We start from the raw sequence: 16,191 nt of genomic DNA, 5'->3' as shown, positions 1-16,191 counted from the left end.
CCATCTGTGGACCCCTTATGAAGCCCATGAACTCTCAGGTAAGAGTGTCTGTTCCAGTTTTCCTTCATGCATTTTGAGCATCTCTCCTCCCCACCCCACTCCCACCACCACCAACATACATACACATATACACAGTGGACTAAAGATCCTCTGAAGGTTTCTTTTGCATTTCATCTAACATCGGTGAGTACATATGACGGGCACTTAAAACTCTTGCTATAATGGAAAAACATAATGAGACAGTGTGCCAGCATTTTGAATTACCCTTTTTTCCCTGTAGATTTTTACTAGCTTGCCCCAAAATTAATGAGGTTTCATGTTGTGTTTACAAAACAAAACAAAAAATAAACAAACAAGGAGCCATCAAGGCTTAAACTGGACAGCAGAATCTCCCAGACTCTAACTCCTGTAAGATTTTGGAGATAAGCTTCAGAGAAGAGATCAGGAAAGGCACATGGAACTTGGAAGGGGAAAATGACCTGGCATCTGGTTAGAAGACATAGAGAATAAAAACACTGCATGTTATGGCCCTTCGCAGCTTTTAAAAACACTTTCACATACAGTATCTTACCTGATAACCCCCACCTTAACCTGGAAGGCAGGCAGGGGCAGATCTCACCCCTTCCATTTATTTATTAAAAAACTCAGGTCCAGAATGGTTTCATGAATACCCAAAGTCACCCAGCAGCCTTAAATGGAAGGGCACAAACTTGAGTGTAGAGCTTTGGACACTAATTCTGCATTCCCTACATCATGGAAGAAGTCAAGAAGAATGTGGAATTATTAAAAAAAAAAAAAAAAAAAAAAAAAAAACTGGCACATACATTCATGGAGGAGGAGATGGGCTTATAAAAAAGCCCTTTCAACTAAGATGCATGAAATGTTATTTTCAGTTATCGTATCAGGGCATCTGGCTATTTTCAAAATTCTTAACTAATCAACCCCTGTATTTAAAATGCAATTGACCATGTATTCGTCACAGAGGTTTAATCATTTGTGAAGAATGAAACAGCCTTATCTTTATCAAACGCCATTGTAATCACTTTTGGGTAAACAGTCTGGAGCCATTTATATTATTCTTTATAGGATAATAAGTTCAAAGTTGTAAAATCTGGAAATGTTTTACCACTAGAATGCTGCTGTAGGCATTTCCCATTTTGAACCACAGCTGTCCTCACCCACAGTCACATCTTGCAGGTCACAACCTCTTTATGATGACCCACATAGTGACCAAACCAATTCAGAAGCTATCCACGTGAACCCTAAAAGGTAACCCACCCCCGTTTCTTTTCTAATAGAGATACAACCCCCTTCCTATCAGTTCAGCTCCACACAAGAAATGTGCTCTCTTCCTGGCTATGCTTATTCGGTACTTTGTGCTCTTCCCCACAGTGGGGAAACTGGCATCAAAGAAATTCACCAGGCTGACCCTGTTTTGGTCACAAAACAGGGGAATAGGAGAGAGAGATCTTTTCTTAAAGCACTTGGAGATCCTAAATGCCAAAGTACGAATGATAAGAGGCCAGCAAAATGGAAGGCATTCATGTGTATTTTTGGTAGACACCTACTATATATTGACAACCATAACTTTTTCTAAACCTCTCAATAGTCACGGATCCTGATTTTTTAACAGATGAAAAGACTGAGATTCACAGAAAGAAGAGAGAATTCATATGTGTTAAAACTTATGATAGGGGCCGGACACGGTGGCTCCTGCCTATAATCCCAGCACTTTGGGAGGCAGAGGTAGGTGGGTCACTTGAGGTCAGGAGTTCAAGACCAGCCTGGCCAACATGGTAAAACCCCTTCTCCACTAAAAATACAAAAATTAGCCTGGCATAGTGGCATGTGCCTGTAATCCCAGCTACTCTGAAGGCTGAGGCAGGAGAACCGCTTGAACCCACAAGGCAGAGTTTGCAGTGAGCCAAGATTGTGCCACTGTACTCTACCTGGGTGACAGAGTAAGTGAGATTCCAGCTCAAAAAAAAAAAAAAAAAAACCATCCAGCACTTTGGGAGGCTGAGGTGGGAGCCTTACTTGAGTTCTGGAGTTCAAGACCAGCCTAGCCAACATGGTGAAACCCCATCTCTACTCAAAATACAAAAGTTAACCAGGTGGGTGGCATGTGCCTGTAGCCTCAGCTACTCAGTAGGCTGGGACAGAGAATTGCTAAAACCTGGGAGGCAGAGGTTGCAGTGAGCCGATATTGCACTAATGCACTCCAGCCTGGGTGACAGAGCAAGATTCCGTCTCAGAAAAACAAAAAACAAACAAAAAAAAACTTGGGATGGGCATTTTAATAGAGGTTAAGTGATGTGTCTAGAAACACATAATTGACCAGTTAACAGATCTAGCATTTAAGGTTTGTCTAAGTTCAAAGCCCATGTGCTTTCCATTACATAAGTTATTTCTAAATTTCAATCATTCAAATACTATCTTCATTATTTGTTCCAAAATCATGTACCACATACAGGATTTTTTAAGAGGGATCAGAGTTTAGTGGGTAGAATGTAGTTCCGAAGTCACCCCTGCTAAGTTCCAGTCCCAGTGCTGCCTCTTACTAGCTTTGTGACCTTGGCCAACTGACTTGACCTATGCCTGTTTCCTTATGTTTAAAATGGGGGTAAACAGTAGTACCTACCTCAGGGTTGTTTTGAGGATTAAATGAATTAATATGTGTAATGCATGCACTGTAGTAAGTGTTCAATCCATGCTAATTAGCATTATTTCAGAATTTCTTTTAAATTAGGCTTTTGCTATGTCAGTAAATGTATTAAAGGGGGGAGGTTTAACTATGTAACTATGAAATTACAAGTTTGATGTGATAGCTATATTTCCGTAAACATTAAAATAAGTATGTAATATTCAAAGAAAAGATATTCAGTCAGGTATCACCTAAAACTCATCTCTCATACACAGGTTCTGTTTTGAGAATATAACCCCACACTAGACTGTTTTCTACCAGTAGAGAGAATATAGAATGTTGGATATTTAAAGCTTAAAGGTAATCCATAGATAGTAGTTACAAGCTTACTAGATTTACGCAAAATGAGAAAAAGGAAAGAAAACCAAAGAGGAGAAATGGAATACAATGGAACAGATTCCAAAACCATTTAGCAAAGGAAAGAAAAACCAGTTTGGGCAAGGTTCCTGTTTCCATGGACCCAGCTATCTCGTGGGAAGAGCAGGTCCTGAAAGAACACAAGTAGCCTTCAAAACAGACCTTAGGCCTATCTCCTGACAGTGGGGGCACAAACAGGTCCTGTGTGATGGAACTAAAATTGGGATACGAGTCCAGAAAGAATCAATGCAAGAACACAGGCAAAGAATGTAAGAGAAAAAAATCTTTAGACAAACAAACAAATCAGCAGGAAGCTAAAGGGAAATACAGTTAGCCAAGAATAAAATCAAAACACTCATCATGTGCCACAGCTGTACAAACAGAGAAGGATAACACAGCAGAAGAGCAAGAAACACTCAAGACTCTCAAGAATAAGGCCAGGAAACTCACAGCATGAACCATGGAATCCTAGGGTGGACGTGCTGGAAAGGAGATCATTCAGCCCACTTTCCTTATTTGACAGGGAGAAAAGAAGGCCCAGGCTGAAAAGACATGCCCAAGACTCAAAAACCAGGGGTTCTTTCTCTAAAGTCAGATTCCACATCCAAAATGTGACAGCAAAATAGAAATTCATTGTTTCATCTGAAGAAAAAGGAGAAGTCGCCTAAATGGGTGAGAGAAACTCAAGACCTGATTCTCAAAGAGACAATCATTTAATCTTCTTTTTAAGTTTTTACTTCTCAAAAAAAAATGGGATTTACAATAAACTTGATTGAAAACAGGCTACACAAAAGTTGAAAGGATGGAATTAAAATAGGAAGGAAGGAAGGAAGGAAGGTGGGGGGGGAGGAAGGAAGGGTGGGGGGAGGGAGGAAGGAAGGAAGGGAGGAAGAGAGGGAGGGAGGGAGTGGGGAGGGAGGGAAGGAGGGAAAGAGGGAGGAAGGAAGGCAGGAAGGCAGGAAGACAGGAAGGGAGGGAGGCAGAAAGGGAGGAGATGACATAGGGCCACATGGTAAAAGATGTATTAAGTAGGCAAAATAAATCCAGGGCTTGTGGCACTTGTTAAGAACTTAGAAAATTAAGAAAATACTTGAGGCTTCCTAATATAATGCAAATGTTCTGTTATTCCCCTCAAGCCTGATTTGCAGTAAAATTTTGCATAATAGTTTTAATCTATTTAAGTCCATTTCTCCACCTGTAAAGTGGATGGAACTCGGCCCGCCACCTTGCATCAGAGTTTTAGTATGAGATGACAATGTATGCTGTTTAGCCCCAAGTATTAATGAGGCTATAAAAACTCTTGAACATAGATAGATTTTTCCCTGACTTTCACAAAATATCTCTGTCTCCTTCAATATAAAACACAGAGAAATGATTTTAGATAGATAAAACAGCCTATAATATGGATATATAATATGGATATTAATTTAAAATATTGTGATTCTTGAAATATGACTTGGGCCTGTAATCCCAGCACTTTGGGAGGCCAAGGTGGGTGGATCACTTAAGGTCAGGCATTCGAGACCAGCCTGGGCAACATGGTGAAAACCCGTCTTACTAAAAATACAAAAATTAGCCAGGCATGGTGGCGTGCACCTGAATTCTCAGCTACTTGGGAAGCTGAGACAGGGGGCAGAAGTTGCAGTGAGCTGAGGTCATGCCACTGCACTACAGCCTGGGTGACAGAGCAAGACTCTGTCTCAAGAAAAGAAAAGAAAAAAGAAATATGACTTGGGAATCTGTAAGAATTAAAGACAAGGCTGGAACAATATACACTCCCCACAGGCTCTATCAATTGGTAATACAATTCCATGAACAGACTCATGTTTGCCAATGAGGAAATACAAAAATTACAATACTATGAATCAGTTAGGAATGCTTCTAGCTGCAAGTAACAGAAGACTTTCTAACAATGTATTTAAAAGAGTACAAGTTTACTCTTCTCCTTTGAAAAGAAGCCTAGAGATCAGCAGCTGCTGACTGTGGTTACACAGCCCAGCAACATCGCAAACTGTATTCCTGTGATCAATTTCTTTTTTTTTTTTTTTTTTTGTCTTTTCCTTTCTTTTGGTCACAAGATGGTTATCATAGCTCTGTGCATGTAATCTGCATTCAAGTGAAAAAGAAGAGAGAAAGGGAAATGAGAGTTATATCTCTTCTTTTTGTGAACAAAAAAAATGAAAGCCTCCCCAGCACTCTTTCTTTCCAAAACCTAAAAACTCCTGCATTCTCGCCATCAGCCAAAACTGCCATATGGGAATCCCGAACTGCACGTGAAGCTGGGACAGTAAGCAGGTGGCATTTCCAGCCTTTACAGTGGAGGCAGGCAGGAGAAAAGGGAATTGAGAATGGGATCTAAGTAGCCCAACAACAAATTTTGTTATAGTTAAATGTTTCAGCTCAGTGCAAACTACCTTTTCATTCAAGTGAGGGCTGCATCCTCAGAACGTCTTTAAATGAAGTTAATATGGCAAATATACATTTTTGGTTATTCTTTTGTACCCATGCCTATTTTTTGTTGTCGTTTTTGCATCCTTTGATGTTATTACTAGTCATTCATAAAACAGAACACTCTCCCTGAACAATGGTGTTGGGTATCTAAAAAGTTCCCGGATAGGAGAACTTTCCAATGTGGGACTAGAAGAGGACTTAAAACCTTATTTGTGAAATTTCAATTGAAGGCAAAGGTGAGAATGAAAGGCCTAGTAAATATTATACATCCACTAAAATAAATCTACAAAGAAAGTGCAAAATGTAAGCGATAGTAATAATAGTTATACATTGTAAATAATTAATAAAGGTGCCATGTTTTTTCATGCTATCATCACTTGCTTGCTAGAAAAGGTCCATGATCTCCCTAATTTTGAAAATAAGTTGTTGGTCCATTTTGAGTTGTTTTCTTAAACAGATAGTCCTCATATTGCAATGTGCTTTTTTTCTGAGCCAAATGTTGAATGCTTCTCCAAGGTTAACACATGGCTGTGTTAACCCCTTAACTTCCAGGACTCACCATTCAGTCTCACCCCAGGCCACACATCTAGCCTTCTATCCCCTTAGCCCCTCTCCTGGTCTCCGCATTTCAAAGTCCCTGACCTTGCTATTCCTGGCTCCTCTGACGCACATGCAGTCCCAAGGCCAAAGTTTCATTTCCCTCATTTGCTTTTATCTTTCCTAAGAAGTCCATGCAAAGGGCTCTAATTCTGCTCTGTCAACTATATCCTTGTCTCTATTCCAAATACCTAGCTCCCTGTTCTTCCAAATTACCCTCGCGGGAGTTGACACGCAATTTGCATGTTCTAGAATCCAAATTCTCCCAGCTATTGAAAAGGTATACAGAAGTAAATCTTCTTATGTTAGAATTTAGTGGAGTAAGAACTTGTAGTTAAGGACGGATTTACTATATATCTAAAGTACTTAGAGCTGTCATAGAGAAGAGCACTGTGGAGAAAGAGGGAAGACCACGTCTCTGCTGCGTGACCTGCCTCTAAATGCATGACTTGCCTTCCAGAGACCTGATGAGATCGCCATGAGGTGTGGTTGCTTTCATAAGGAGTAGGCTGTTCAAAAACATTAAAAAGTCCAGAGTTTTCGCTTGCCCAGCAGTTCAAAATGCAAGCCCTCTTTTATGACAAGGCAATTATGAATTCTAATGAACAACTTTTAGATAAGGGTGACAACGAATAGGCACCCCACATTTCAATACCAATCAATAGCCTCAGCTCTGTAGGAATCATTCCCTTGGATCTACTGAGCTTCGGCCTCTGTCTTCCACCATACGTTACTGCTTCAAGAAACCACTTCACCTTTTCCCCAGTTTGCTTTTCTCCTTCCGTGTCATGATGTGTCAAGGCCAAATGCTGAAGAGAATCCAGTGGCTAATAATATAAAAAAAGAAGCATCACCGGTCACGACATGTCATATAGCATTGGTCTTTGAGAAGACTGGCTTGGGTATGCTGACCAGGTTATGACTATAGAGAAAGTTATTGTCCTCAGTAATAGTTAAACCAACACGTTTTAATTAAACATAAGTTGTGTGTCCATCCCTGTGTTGGAGACTTCAGTAGATTCTGAAGTGGAGGGCATCGCAAAATAGTGAAAAGGGCAGAGGCACTGGAATCAAAAACAGCTTGGTTCTAATCCTGGCTCCACTGTAACTGAGTTGAACAATGCATTTAAATTTTCTGAGCTGGCTGGGCGCAGTGGCTCACGCCTATAATCCCAGCACTTTGGGAGGCCGAGGTAGGCAGATCACCTGAGGTCAGGAGTTTGAGACCAGCCTGGCCAACATGGTGAAACCCTGTCTCTACTAAAAATACAAAAATTAGTTGGGCATGGTGGCACATGTCTGTAATCCCAGCTACTTGGCAGGCTGAGACAGGTGAATAGCTTAAACCCAGGAGGCAGAGTTGCAGTGAGCCAAGATTACGCCACTGCACTCCAGCCTGGGTGACAGAGGGAAACCCTGACTCAAAATAAAATAAAATAAAATAAAATAAGCTCTCTGAGCTTTATTTTCCTCATTAGTAAAAAGGGAACCGACTCTTCAGGGGTTTTGTGAGGATTAAATGAGATCATATGTACAAGTCAAGTACCTCCCACATAGAGGTACTGAGTCAATGTTATTGTTATTTTTATTATTATTTATATATTTTGTATTCTCAAGAAAAAAGCTATTTATTTGAAGATATCAAACATATAATCAAATATTAAATGGATTAGTAATAGCAATAAGTGCCATTGGAATCAGAACTCAAGAAAATATTTATGAGATTAATACTATTTTTAAATAACTTTTTCATGATATTATATAAGTAGTATATACTCATTATAGGAAACTGGGGACAGAGAGAGCAAAAAGCATAAAGAAGAAGTGTTTTAAGGACATTAAGACAAAATCCACACATACCTAATACCAGAAAGTGTCAGAGTTATGCCAATGGTACTTAAAGCTTATAGGATTTTCTAAAGGAAGTAAAATTTATCAACAAGAGAGTAGATATTTAAGTTGATATGGCTGCATAATGGAATACTATATAACTGTTACTAAAAATGAGGTAAATCTTTATGTCTTGTCTGGGAAAGATCACCAGAATATATTGTTAATTTTTAAAAGCAAGTTGAAGAACAAACCATATGTGGTTATTTTGTTAAACATGTTTTCCTCTGAGATTTGGCTTTCTCTCACTTTACTTGCTCCTGCACTCTTTCATTCTATTGCCACTTAGTAATAAAAAAAGATCTAAGAAAGGCAAAAAGAACATATAAAGGGAGGTGACAAAGGAAAGCAGGAGATATCACGGAGCCCCAAAATAAAACAAAGAATCCTTTCTTATCAATGAGCAAAGAGGCTAAAAACATCTGTTCCAAATGTGATGGCCTGAAATGGATGTGGGTGTGGTAGCCTGAGTCCCGGGCCACGTAAAGGGGAGATAGGAGGCCTGCCCTGCTATGTGCTGTCACCTCTTGGGAACCACAGATAACTCACTTGTAGCATTCTTTCCACTGAAGTGTTGAGCATCACTCAATAACTGTGCAGCAAAGCCCCAGTGGAATGTTGATATCGAAGAATAAAGAAAATACCTGCTTGATGGAATGTGAGATGAGAAGTAAACTAAGCTTCACTGTTTACATTCATTCATTCATTCATTCATTCAATGAATTCAACAACATTCAATGTGTTCAACAAACATTCATTGATGAGCAGATAGCCAGGATGATCACCCGGTCCCTCACAAGCGGTGTGAGCTCCCGTGCTATGATGCGCACTGTGGCTGGACTCTCTCTGGCTCTGTTGTTTGACATCGTCATAGCAGTAACCACGACAGTAATGGCTGCAGTAACATAAGATTATTTCCTAGAAGTCAATACAAAGAAAGAAATAACCTTATGCATCTGGCAGGCCTTCTGATCATGATACTTAAAACTTAAAAAAAAAAAAACTCACATGATGCAAGGAAATAAAATGAAGTAAAATGAGAGAATGCAGGCTGCATGCGGTAGCTCACGCCTGTAATCCCAGCACTTTGGGAGGCCTAGGCAGGTAGATCACTTGAGGTCAGGAGTTTGAAACCAGCCTGGCCAATATGGTGAAACCCCATCTCCACTAAAAATGCCAAAATTAGCCGGGCATGGTGGCTCGTGCCTGTAGTCCCGGCTACTCGGAGGAGGCTGAGGCAGGAGAATCACTTGAACCTGGGAGGCGGAGGTTTCAGTGAGCTGAGATCATGCCATTGCATTCCAGCCTGGGCAACAGAGCAAGACTTCGTCTCAAAAAAAAAAAAAAAAAGGAGAGAGAGAATGCATTTGATCCATGTCTTAAAATCAGAAAGCCATGGAGGCCAAAATATACAGAAGGACTCAACAAAAATAGCTAAGTTTTTCAATCACTATTAGTCAGGAACATGCATTATCTCATTTAATCTTCACAGCATCCCTGGGAGGCCAGGTATAGACCTCACATATAAAACGTGGAGGATACTGATGCCTCAAAAGGTGAAGTAACTTTCCAGGGTCACACTACTTCTAAGTGTCCTTTCAGCCAGGATTTCAATGCATATAGCCTGCTTCATTAAAATGTACCACAAATATATTAAGTACTAAGAACATAATAAAAAGAAAAGTACACCCCTGGCATCTGGAAACTGATACTATACAAGACTTTGGTGTTGGTGGGACTAGCCTGGCTCTCACAGCTAAGCCATTGTATTCTCCTGTGGAGCACAAACCATCTCTCAGAACACCAGCACCAGACAAGAGGCCACTGTGACTGTGATGAAGTGGGGTGAGAAACAAGATCACTCTGTAATACTGTCTAAGCACAGACAAAAACAAGAGCACTGCGCAAATCACTAAAATACCAGACCCCACCCTGGATAAAATGAGTGACAGCAGCCTCAGCCTACCAAAGTGCTGGGATTACAGGTGTGAGCCACTGCAGAGGGAGGCAGAAGCAGGAAGATCACTTGAGCTCAGGAGTTCAAGACAAGCCTGGCAACATAGCAAGACCTCGTCTCAAAAAAAAAAATCGAAAAAACTAGCCAAGAGTGGTAGTCCAATCCTGTAGTCCCAGCTACTCAGGAGGCTGAGGTGGGAGGCTCACTTGAGCCCAGGAGGTCGAGGCTGCAGTGAGCTATGGGCCTGCCGCTGCACTCTAGCCTAAGCAACAGAGCTAGACTCTGTCTCAAAAAAAAAAAAAAGTGACAACTGCTTCCAATTAAAACTTGAGCCTTGCTTCATTCCTCCCTGCCTCCGTTAAAGATAGGATTTATTAAGATACCTAGTCAGAGTTATCCCCACTTGCTGACAGCATCCAATCCAAAGCAAAGCCTCATTTCCTTTAATCCTCCCCCATAATCACCTAACATGAACCCAAATCCTCAAATAAGTTTGTGAACGCCCTCTTGCTGATATGCCCCATAGTTCCCCATGGTGTACCTTCTCCTCTTGGCATCAATTATTAAACCCAACTCATTCAACCACAGGTGTGTTCGTCTCTAGCTGGAAGGCGTTGACAGAATGGAGGTTCACCCAGAGTCAGCTGAAGCCTTCGCTGCCTCTGACTGGAACTCTGGACTCAGTAGCCCTCTAGCAGTGACATTACTGTTCGAGATGCCACCTGTGTATGGCTGGGAGGTGAGGTCCTGTTGTATCAAGCCCTGGTATTTTGATGAAGCCCTTCAGCATTGAATTGTGTTTTCTTAGAAGTAAGGGCCCTTGGAATTTGGGGGTGGAGATGCAGGGTTCTGCGTCCAGGTCTATATAGTTCTTTGGTAAAGGCATGTAATACAGCCTCTGCCATTTCAAATCTAACTGGGTGCTGACACTCAGGCTAATCTACACCATATATTTTTGACATTTCCCGTGTAGTGAGTTAACAATTGGAATAACTCTGGCTCAAATTTTACTTATTAATTAAAGTTGGCATTTAAAGAAGATTTGTTAATAGTATTCATAGAGCATTTAGAGACCCAGGCTCTGTGTTGAGCGTTCCGCATGGGTCATTTCCTTTAGTCTGCACGACAATCTCATGAGGCAGGAACTCTAATTGCCTCCATTCCATACATGGCACAAATGAGGCCCAGAGAACTTTTTAAATTTTCTGGCAATTTACTTTCACAGGTCAAATAACTAACAAATAGTAGAGCTAGGATTTGAAAGCAGGCAGATTTCAAGACCAGAATGTTTAAACCTTAAACTATAGTTCATAGCATATATTGATTTTTATAATAAAATCTCTCTGTAAACACTTTCCTATAACTTAAGATTAGTCATACCATGGGTCAAGTCATGTCTCCCCATTCAGGAAGTGTTATAAAGTGCAATTTTTTTGTTTTTGTTTTTGTTTTTGTTTTTGAGACAGCGTCTCTCTCTGACACCCAGGCTGGAGTGCAGTGGTGCCAGCTCAGCTCACTGCAACCTCCGCAACCCAGGCTCAAGCGATTCTCCTGCCTCAGCCTCCCGAATGGCTGGGATTATAGGTGCCCACCACCACGCCTGGATAATTTTTTTATTTTTAGTAGAGATGAGGTTTCACCATGTTGGCCAGGCTGGTCTTGAACTCCTGACCTCAAGTGATCCACCCGCCTTGGCTTCTCAAAGTGCTAGGATTACTGGCGTGAGCCACAGTGCCCAGCCAATAGTGCAATTTTTAACAATGGAAAGTAAATACTATAAAACATTCTCAACCATCACGCCTTCCAGAAGAGTCAACAGTTTTTTTTTCTGAATGCTTTTGGGCATCAGATGACATCTGCAGACTCGTGGTCTTCTTTTGGTCCCAGTTTTCTGAGGCAGATAGGAGACCTGGTTGTTATCAGCACCACTGCAAGCCTCTATCGACCTTAGCCACTGGGACAATTTGCTCCCCCACCTTCACCTCGTCCCCACCCAGCCCTGTGGTTATAAATCCCATGCAAATTTACTCTTGCATCTTCAAGCCTAAAAGAATCGTGCAATGTGCCACATATTTTGGCTGTATATTGGAGTTCATTATTATGTCACAGCCACATATGTGACCATGTGGTGAAAATATGAGATAAAAGAAAGTCCACCCTATTTTTTTGCCTCACACAAGATGAGAGAGGCCATGGCTCTGCTTACGCTCATGGGATATGTCAATATCAGAGTGTGCTCTGGAATCAGGACACTAGTCAAGGAAGGTTACAGTTGGTCATCCACAGGAAGTCAGCTTTGGGGCAAAATGACACACTCACATAGAAAAGGAAGTCAACCAGAAAGAGAAACCAGAAAAGAAATAACTTGGTAAGTGTAATGTAAAAATCAAAAAAAAAAAAAAAAAGAAGAAAGACTTTTGGCATAGAAGAAACAGACTACTCTATAATACTCTCTCCCCAGCTCTTACAGAACTCTCTAGCCTACAGAGAAAAAGCATCCTTGCACCCTCTCACATTCTAACTTCCTTAGGTATCTTTGTGCTCTGCTTGTCTGCTGAAGAAGATAAACCCTGGGGGGTGCTAGGGTGAGAAGGAAACCACAGTGACAGGCTGGGGGAGTTTGTCCCTCCTCCTGGAGCAGAGGGAAGCAAGAGGGTTGACAAGAGGAAGTTTAGGGGTGGCTGGGAGCTGGCCGAGAGGCTCCTGCAACAGTACAGGCTGAGGTGATACAGCTGAACCTGAGGAACAGGCAGGAATGGAAAGGAGGTGCTGACATGAGTAGTACTTTGCGGGGAGCATCAGTTGAGCATAATGATAAGTTAGACATAGGATAAGAGTAAAGGCAGCATTAAACATGGCTGCAAGGTTTGAGCTGGTTTGTGGGGATAAGCCAGGGGGTAATGGGGAATCTGGGGCAGCATGCTCCCACTGAAGGGAACAGAGGAGAGTCAAGGAAAGCTGATTTTAAAATTAGGATAGGCCGGGCGCGGCGGCTCACACCTGTAATCACACTTTGGGAGGCCAAGGTGGGTGGATCACCTGAGATCAGGAGTTCAAGACCATCGGGCCAACATGGTGAAACCCTGTCTCTACTAAAAATACAAAAAACAGCCTGGCATGGTGGCCTGTCCGTGTAGTCCCAACTACTTGGGAGGCTGAGGCAGGAGAATGGCTTGAACCTGGGAGGCGAAAGTTGCAATGAGCCAAGATTGGGCCACTGCACTGCAGTGCAGCCTGGGAACAGAGCCACATTTGATTGGCCAAAACTCAGTGACTGGCCCAAGTGTGGGCTACAATCTGGTTCCACTTCCAGTAGCTATAGTTCATGATGTACAGAGAAACCGTTAGGCCGAAGTTAAATATGTAAGGAGGCAGCTTTAGGCTAAACTTGACTTAACAACAGTGAGTCCTTCACTGATGGAACTCAGCATCCTGGGCAGGACTGGAGATGCTACTGGCTCCGTGCGTGTCAGGTGAAACGCTCTGTACAGAGCAACATAGAGCAGCTGAGGAAGATTTTTGGAGAAAATTGTCTTCTGAAAATATTCTATTCTTGGCATTTCCCCAATTTGCCCTCTCACACTCCTCCCACCAACGCTTTAAGGGCGATTGCCTAAAGAATTAAAACTAAGCTCTCAATTCGGAAGGTCCTTTCCTTTTTTCTCCACTCGCTGAACCACTCCAAGGCTGATTTCAAGGCTTCTGTGAAGCTGTCCTTGACTCTTCATTCTTTCTTCTTCACTTTCACCCATGTTGCTTATACTACCATCTAGTGCTGTTTAGCATTGATGTTTAATTAATTGACAAAATAGAGTTACCTAGATGGCAGGAGGCAGGATAAGAACAGGAAAAATATGAATGCCAGATTGAAAGTGTGAAAGAATAAGATCCACTGACATTTAAATCTGTTCTCATATGCATCATCTCCTTTAATTCCTACAACCCTGTGGTAGGTACCACAGGTTTTCATCATTAGCCTCATTTATAAATAAGAAAACTGAAGCTCAACGAAGTTATAGAACTTGTTCAAAGCCTGTAACAACTAACACCAAGAGTTGAAATTTTCCTTCATTCTTGTGTTTGTTTCATTCATTCATTCATTCATTCATTCAGTAAATATTTATGGAGCTACCACTATGCGCCAGGTACTGTTCCAAGTGCTGTGATAGGGGCTGAAGAACACAGTGGTGGATCATATAAAGCCTTATCTAGTGAGAGAGACTGAAAATAAGTAAATGCATAACTTAATGTTACAACATAATAGTGGTATGAAAAAAATATTCTGCAGGATAGGAGACAGAGGGTAGGTGGGATTCTCTGTGGAATAGAGAGTCTGTACTGTAACTCCTGGGTTCAGTCCTCTGCTTCATGCTACAGACTCTTATTGTTGAAAGAAACTGATGGTCATGAAATGTCGTGTAGCCCCCTTTTATTGCAGACACTACCCAGGGTTTGGAATGTGCACATTTGAGCGCCAGAACGCATCCAGCACAAGGTTATCTGAGCAATCACAGGCTATACATAGCTCCCCTTAAACTCCCACTAAGTTGCATGGCCTTACTTAACTTCACATGTGGACTATAAACTCCATGAAGACAAGAATCACTTGCACACTTTGTAATAAGTGTATGCTGATAAATCAATTAATTGATAAAAGCAATTGAAAAAACTGGAAGACTGTTCCTCTAATCCAACATTTATAAAGATTACAGTCAACCCATTGGAGAGATTTCAAATCCAGAGACCCTCTCCAAAATAAGCCAGGCCTCTCTGTCTTCCTTGAATCCAAACAGCTTTCCCTTCTACACGAAGCCTACTGAGCCAAATCGGTCAGAGCCCAGGGCCAAATCGGTCTTTCTAGAAAACCAAATCAGGGCGGGGCTGTGGTGGCTCATGCCTGTAATTCCAGCACTTTGGGAGTCTGAGGAGGGTGGATCACTTGAGGTCAGGAGTTCAAGACCAGCCTAGCCAACATGGTGAAACCCCGTCTCTACTAAAAATAAAAAATTAGGCGGGCATGGTGGCGGGTGCCTGTAATCCCAGCTACTCAGGAGGCTTAGGCAGGAGAGTCGCTTGTATCTGGGAGGTGGAGGTGGCAGTAAGCCCAGATGGTGCCACTGCACTCCAGCCTCAGTGACAGAAGAAGGGGTGTGAAGCAGACTAGCAAAACAGAAAAACAGAAATAGGACCAAATTATTAAAACCAATCCAAGGAGTTACTGAATAATAAACTTACCAGTGTAAGTGACAAAGACAAAATGAGTTCTGCTACTTTGAGTTATCTGTTTAATTGCCACAGACATATCTCAGTCATGTTTTTATTTTTTAAAAAAATTTTATTTACAGCACCATTGAACATCTTTGAAAGTATGCTCATGTACATACATTACTGGAGGATTCACATGCAATTATTAATGAGTTATTTAAAATTTATGTCTTAGAGTTTTGACAGTTCTCTCAAATGTGAGGACTGCAACTCTAGCAAAATTGCCTGTGAGGACAGGAGGAGAATTTTAAGCAACAAAACTCCACAATACTGTAACATAACCTCAGATCTCCAGGAAGAGGTCACTCTCCCTTGAAAATCATCCTTTCCGGATTGTTCTCATTAGAGTGCAGAGTAGGTTCAGTGTCTGGCATGGCTTTGTACTAAGAGGTGACAGTTGATCATCTAGCAAACATTCAAGAAAGTTCCATGTAAACAAAAAGGTACGAAATAAAACACATGAAAAGAGAAGCACCAGAAAATGACTCGTCTGCATTATCTAAACTCCAGATGGGTAAGAACACGCAGATTACATTGAGGAGTATCATTCAATGCAATTTCCACTTGAGAAACTAAATTCCTGGTTTGACAACCTCATTTCTACCTGTGGCGACTTGAGGGTAAATAAACTAAGAAGCACAAATATGCGACACTTTATCAGGTGCATGACATCTATAGAGCAGGCATGCAGTCCATGATCATTCATCCAAATTCAAAAGTCAAATCAGGTCATGTTTCTTCATTTTTTCTACATCAGTTTTTAGTTTTTTTTTTTTTTTTTTTTGCAGTCTTTTACTACAGGGATGTGAAGATATATTTAAAAGCAGAATACTTTAAAATCAGGAAATGTATTTTGCTCTCTTAAAGAAAATAGATATGATTTGGCAAAGGATAAAATTAGCCATAAATGATAAAGATTTTTTTAACATCGGAACTTGTCATTAGCACTAAGATGAGCTGCTTACCAGGA

This window comes from Pongo abelii, chromosome 1, assembly GCF_028885655.2.
Source record: "Pongo abelii isolate AG06213 chromosome 1, NHGRI_mPonAbe1-v2.0_pri, whole genome shotgun sequence".
In the NCBI taxonomy this organism is placed as follows: Eukaryota; Metazoa; Chordata; class Mammalia; order Primates; family Hominidae; genus Pongo; species Pongo abelii.
This window is presented reverse-complemented; position numbering follows the sequence as displayed.